This window comes from Oreochromis aureus, linkage group 6 (assembly GCF_013358895.1).
Source record: "Oreochromis aureus strain Israel breed Guangdong linkage group 6, ZZ_aureus, whole genome shotgun sequence".
Taxonomy (NCBI): Eukaryota; Metazoa; Chordata; class Actinopteri; order Cichliformes; family Cichlidae; genus Oreochromis; species Oreochromis aureus.
The window spans coordinates 34,394,663-34,402,085 of NC_052947.1; positions in this window are offsets into that span (position 1 = coordinate 34,394,663).

Sequence of the window (7,423 nt, forward strand, 5' to 3'; positions counted from 1 at the left end):
AAAATTAAAACCAGAGGAAAGTGATTTCTCTTCTATTATTGAATTGTTTACACTTGAAAAACTATCTTGTGCACCATGCAGACCTAAATCACACTCTAAACCGCCTGTTTTCATGGACACTAGAGAGTGTATTTAGCGTCGTCTGGTACAAGTTAAATGGCCCTTGTCTGTCTGGCAGTATTCCTTCTGTGATTTTTTTTTATACACTGAAGGGATAAGAGAAAATATTTAAATGTGTTTTTCACCGTTGGAAAATCGAAAATATATGCATGTTCAGGCAGTCCTCATCAAACCAGGGATTTCTGAATGAATCAGTCACATAATAACCACTGTTTATGATAAGAAGCCAATGGAGACACATTCATTTGCTACCCGACACAAGACTATTTCAAGAAGGCACATAAACAAACCCAGGAGTCAAAAGTACACCCTTTAACAAATTAGATTTTAGATTTACCTCAAGGGCAAGCTCAGACACAGAGGCTAGTTTGTATAAAAGAGGTGTGTTCACTTTGAGAATTACCCAGGAAAGGTGATGCATTTGAGAAAGAAGATCCACCAGAGACTTCAGATAGAGCCATAACAGTTTTCCAGTTTTCACACACTGTGGACGATAGGCTAAAGAATTCAGGGAAACAATCCAGTTAATAAAGGGTGTGGTGAGAAGCCTGCGTTTATGAAACCTGTCATTTTACTAGAATTTCCAGTTAGCCACAGGATGTGGCTCACATTGCTTTGCCATCCCAAGAGTTGCTGTCCTATATGGCTTTCCGGAAGACTGTTATGTTTGTACTTACTGATTTACAGAGTGCAAACTGCAGGTTACCAGTGCATGAGTTCATAATAGAACAAATAGTACTGCAACAGGAAGCTGTATAATGAGCACCGCTGTTGAGATTTGGATATATCATGTGGGGAGATATATGATTGACTGCTCTTTTTCCCATGACTGAAGACAAACGTGAGAAAGTGCTAATGGAAAGTATTAATACGTGGAAATAATACTATTGCTCATAAATACTTTGGCATGTTTTGATGTGGCTTGTTGTTACAGCAGAAAAACATAAAGATAAACTTTCAGTGTTTTGGGGTAATTTTTACCACTTATGTGCTCACGCTGGGATGATGAGCAGCAAGCACATGTTAACAATCTTTTTTTACTGTTATTATGAAGCACCTATGACTCAAACGAGTGTTAAACAGTTAGCAGGAATCCAAAAGACATAAAGGTAGAAGTAAATCAGATCAGAGAAGTGGCTGCGGCTGACCTCTGTGGTATTTTCTGTGTTCTGTTAACAGATATGACATTGCAGTATTACAATAAGTGGTAAAAAAAATTCTGCCGGTCATCACTTCATCATTTCACCACATTGCATTCATCCCATTTGTTTTCCACCCTGAAAAAGAAGTGTGTTTTTACAGCCCGCAGGGAGTGTATGGTTCCCTAATAAATGTCACAACCGCGATCCAGGCCACCCCCTCACTTTTTCTTGGTGATATTTTTAGACAGGCTCTGTCCACAATCCTGAAGTGAAAAGCGGGGGAATTGTTTTTGTTGATGCTCGTCTTACCACTTCAGTGTGATGACTCGTGATGAGCTGGTGCCTCCATACGTCACAAGAGGCCAGAGTGAGTGGGAGTCGGGCTTTGGGTTCCATTAAGTGGGGAGCCAGTCACTCAGATAATTAAAGAACTAGTGACGCGGGACTGTCCGTGGATCTCCACTCGCTACTATTTTTGGATAGCTGCAGGTCTGTTTTGAGTTTAGAGAGAAGCCACAATATCCTATTAAGCATTGTTAAAGCAATGTTTACTCAGTGGCTCTGCTCAGTTAAACTGCGGCCTCTTTGTCTCTACAGATGCTGAATGAAACACACAAATGGATAGATGGTGGATGGATGGACGAGTAGTGTGAGGTCAAAAAGTCACCAGATTTGACGCTGTATCAAAGTTAACCTCTTATTCTTTGCCTGTGGCTGCAGGAATTCAACCATGTTGTGACCTCTTAGCTCACAGCCAGGGTCTCCGGTTTGTTTAGACTATCTAAACCATACTGGACTGTGGTCCAAACTGTGAGGCAGAGTCAGCTCGCATAGCTGGGTAGCTGACGCATAAAGCGCAGCTACCCAACAACATGTGTGTGGCTTATATTTAGTAGTAAAAAAAATAGGCTTTGCAAATTACCCTAAAGAAGTGTGCGCAGTTGGTGCGTCATCAAATTTAATTTCAAATAAATGTTGATGACTGAGATTACAAAACAATGCATATGAATTGTTGCTATTTTAGATCCTCTCGGAACAAAACAGGAACATCAAGATTACATTCCCACAGAAAGGAACATGTTGATTCCGTGAGAGATGTGTCTGACGTTTTAATAAACTGCAATTTGGTTCTCCGCTGGAAACTATGTAAGCACAAACTAACACACATATTCAAAGACTGACTTTTTGGTATAAGAGAGGAAATAAAATACACCTTTAGAAAAGCAACTACCAAATAACTACTCTTCCAAATTCAAATTCAGAGAAAATCTTCATCATTGTATTCTAAGTGGCTCATGCACTGCCAAACACCATTGCCAATTTAAAAATCAAGTCATGAACAAATGAAAAAAACACACTTTTATTTTTGAATAAACATTAATAATTTGAGTGCTGACTACTTTGTCACATTTCTTCTTTCCAGATTTCTTTATAATGAAGCCAAATTTATATATATATACGTGCGTGTGTGTGTGTGTGTCAAGTTAAGTCAAGCTAAGTCAATGCAAAAACTAAAAAAATAAACAATACGCGTCCAAACCATCTCTGCCATTACTCTGGTTGGCCGTCATCCAGCGAGGTTTTCCTCTGAAGAGTAATCACAGCACAGTCTCATTCAGACACCTTTAGGTTCCAGGGCAGTTGAGAAAATGATGGCAAGCCATCTGTTGTCTGAGCAGGAAAAGAGCATCTTTACTGTGTCTGAGGTTTGGAGATGTCAGGTTGTGATTGGAGTCACTAAAAGAAAAAAAATGCAGCCCAGCAATTACCTTGCTAATTGTAGATTGGTTATGCAATCACAGTGTCTCCTAATGTTGTGCAGCACAACTAAAATGCAGAGTAAATAACATCTGGCCATGAGCAGGAAAGTTTGGGATCTTTTCTTGTAAGTTTGAGTGTATAGTAAACAAGAGATGTTGTACAGTTACATTAGAGGACTGCTGTCAAATTTCCAATCCTACAGTCGCACAGCTTCGGTCTCTATATTTTAGCCTAAGACATAAGAATCCAGACATATTTCACCTTCAAACAAAATATGGACCACGTTCTTTTTAAATTACCTCACTATAGTGTCAAAGATCTGAAATATTACATGTATTTTACATTTGGCATTTATTGATAATGACTTCATGAAATACCATGAAATGAAATACCAGTTTTACTTTGCTGGTTATTAAGAACAAAAATCACATAAAATCTCACACAAAATATGAATAACTGGGATTGGGGACTAAAAACCTCAATTTAAAAAAAAAAAAAAATGAATAAAATGTAGAATTGCAAACATGATCTGAAATTGGTTACACGGTGTGCTGTCGGCCACCTTCAGAGACCTTATTGCATTATTAACCATTTCAAAAGCTCATTTCAATTGATCAAGTTAACATTGGTGCATTTCAATTAACAGCTAATACAATTCATGTGTAAAAAATTTGTTTGGAACTTCATGAAATACCATGAAATTATTTTACTAATGAATTAAAAAAATAAAGTCACTGAAATAATTTTAACAGGGGACAGAACTTTATTGTTTTTGTTTGTGGTCAACAACTGTTTTGTCCATCACTGTAGGTGTAATATAATTAAAGTCATAATGCATTACAACTGTGAAACCAGAAAACAAACATACAAAAATAGCTAAAGCTGACTGACTGGCTCCATTTTGGAAATGATGTTCTGTCACAAATTTGCAGTGTCACATGGCTGTTGTTCCCGACATGTCAACGAGTAACTTTAAAAGTGAAATATAAAACTGTATAAGAAACTTTCCTGATCATTTCAGTATTTTGGAAACGTGTGTCTAACCTGTGATTTCCTACCATGAGAGCTTAGGAACTGAAAAGCAAACTGAAAGAGCTAGCCAGCTTTGGTGCAGTTAAAATTAACTTGATGACTGATGTTTTTATGAGGAAGTCAATGAGAAGACTTTACCAAAAACATGACAATTCTTCCCTCGTAACATTCTGTACATGTGTTGGGACGTGTGAAATATATGTAATTAAACTTGGAGTTTGACTACATGTTAGCATGCAAGTGGTTCACCAACATTCAGACATGTAGTTCTTCTGCCAATACTGTATATGTTTGGGTTTGGTTTGGTTTTTTCATTTTTGGGGTAGTTAACTGTTACAGCAACAAATTTAGGCCATAAAGAGCTGTTTTATTTTTATTTTGCTATCGTGTCTGTACTATAAGTGTCCTTTGAAAAGTCCTGTCTCCTTTTCTTCCATGATCCCGACCACTGTGAAGCAAAAGTGTTCACGAGGCGGCAACCACCACTGTATAAGCATGTGCAACAGGACCTGAGTGTTCACACAGACATCACATGTTCACACAACCTCATCATGGAAAAACTGTATTTTCTGGCAATTGCTATTTATTAACAAATGTTCTGCTGCCGCGCACCCTTAAGTTAACTGGTTTACTTAATAATCCTGCCTGCTGCAGTACTTCCACCTGGGCTCCAACTGGCATTCCTTCTGATTTCACTCTAATAAAATAATTGATCATTTTGTATCAACTGTTTTTTCAAAGTAGCTTCTTTCAATGTGAAATCCTTTGTAGTTTTTCTGATCAACACTTTCTGTGCTATTGAGCAGATCTGTTACCTCCACCAATATGAGATGTCAGTCTGATACTGCTGGACCAACTTCTATGGCATCATTTCTCTATGTTACCATACTTGTTGAACTGCTTATTTCGCAGTGTGTGAATAATCAGTCCTTTTTGTGAATGAGCAACTCTTCGGCAGGTGCCCGCGCAGCAGGGTGATAAATACTTGTCGGCTTGTATCACTCGCAGGGTCATGTGAGAAAGGTCTAGACTCTGCAGACTGAGAAAATGGATCTGACACACTAAGATCATATATGCAGTGTCTTCTTCATCCCGCCAGTTTAAACAATACAGACTGACAGACAGGAAGCAGAAGTCGAAGCTCAAGCAAAGAGCAAAGCTTTAAGATTAAGATGGCACTGTCGGTTAAAGCGGGAGGGAGAAAAGCGGAAGGCAGAGCCCAGTTCTAATTGCTTGCGTAGGCTGACACATCTGAATTTACAGGCTGCAGTGGAGCAGTGCCACTCATTTAAGACTCTTTATTTAAGAGCTGAGAAAAAAACACACACACAACAGATATTTTGTTCACTTGTTTCCTAATCTGTGTAAGTCTCCTCTTTTCACTTTGCTGTTGCTAAATTTGTCTTGCCTTGCTCAAACGTAAAAAGCCAAAATGACACCATTATTTTGACTAGACTGTTTTCCTCCCAGGGAGAGAGGCCAGAGGAAGTGTAGGTGACCTAGACTGGTTAACCACCGCACAACCACGGGTTGGCTGGGGTACTGCCACCCCCGCAGCCACCCTCTGCATCCAGCGCCTGCCAGGTCCACATTACTACTACTACATGCCATGACCACAAGTGGCCCCGCTCCAGTTCTAGCGTCCCATTGGGTCCACGCTGGGTGCTTTCTCTCTCCTCATCGGTATAAACAGTCTGCAGTCTGGCCATCAATTGGCACGAAGCTCATTTGGGTCGCATTTACAGGCCAGACGTGCATATGTTTGCATTTGGGTCTGCAACAACAGTTTGCACAGCGCTTGCTCTTCACTGCATGTGCACAGTTCTGCATGTGCGTGTTGTTTTTGTGCTCCTTTTTCTCCACGAATTGCAAAACCCAACCTCAAGCTCCTGTCTGGGAATGATCAGCTGAGAACTCGGTTGAGAGGCTGCAGTGAAGGTTATTCTTGACCCAAGACGGGATATTAAAGTTATCTCTGGCCAATCTGCAAACCCATAGAATGTATAAGCACGTTTACTAACAAGCTTTTTTTAGGACCCATTTAGAGGAGCATAACACAGAAACTTCAGGCTAGATCAAGTAAACATAAACAGCACAATGCAGAGCCACCTTTTGGGAAGATTTCTCACACGCTTCTGAAGCCATTTACTCGATGTTGTCATCTTTCTACTGCTGATTAGAAAACACAAACACACTCGGCCACAGAGAATCAAGCCTCAGTTATGTGAGCTAAAACAAAAAGGGAGCACATGCCAAATCTCTTTTTCTCTCAATGTTTGGACCTGAGGTATTATTTGGGACAAAAGGTGCACTTTCAGCAGCTATAGTCACATACACACACCACCCACTTCATTGGCTGTGATACACTGCCTGAGGTGTTTCGGACCATTTCTTGGTAGCAGCAACTCTCCACTCATGCTTTAGGACTGAGACATAACACAACAGTTGGTTAGACCATGAAAGTTTAGATCTGACAGTCAGCTACATTAAGTATTGTTACACTAATTCATTTTCTCTTAATGCTTATTGGTTACTGTTGAAGTCAGCAGAGTAAGCTTTAGGGAAAGTCTGAACTTTCTAACCCTCTGACCACACCTGAAAAAATACCTAACACAAAATATTTATTGCTAACCAGTATTTTTAACCACAATTACAGTTCCAGATTCCCTCTTAGTGTCTTCTCTATTTGCACCATGAATTTGCGTGTCATGTTGCATAACATTTTGCAGAAGAAGCTAACAAAAGTGCTGAATAAAAAGCTCTTGATTGCATGGAGGAGAAGCATAAAGTGATGAGTCACTTTTAAAAGAATAATAATCTCATGTTTGCACATGGCGAGACACAGGGCCTGGTGGTGGTCTGCCTCTCTGCCGAACTTTCCATGTTTCTTCTTTGTGGTGATGATGCCGGTGGTGTTAGTCCCAGTCAAGACAGTGTCATACTTTCCTGCGCAGCTGCTGTGCTGAAGTTTTCCCTTGTGTATTAACCGGACTTACCAGCATCACGCCATTTCGTGATGCTTTTCAGCAGACTACAAAAAGCTTTGAGACCACTCACTCTTGTTTTTGCACTTTTCAATTATATAAAAGCTTTTTTAAAGTCAGATTTTGCCCCAGTTTCACATTACAGATATGCTGCATTTAAGTATTTGCACATATTCCTTAACAAACTAGTGACAGTAACACAAGCAGCCAAGTCCCCCTCTCGTCTTTCAGTTTTTTAACAGACGAAAAGGACACAGATTTACTAAAATGTAACCCCCATCTTATTCAGCGTGATGATGTCACATTTTCCACTTACAGCGCATGTTTTAGCTCAGGAAGATGACTAATTAACCAAATATATTATATTCTTACCATATCAGCAAT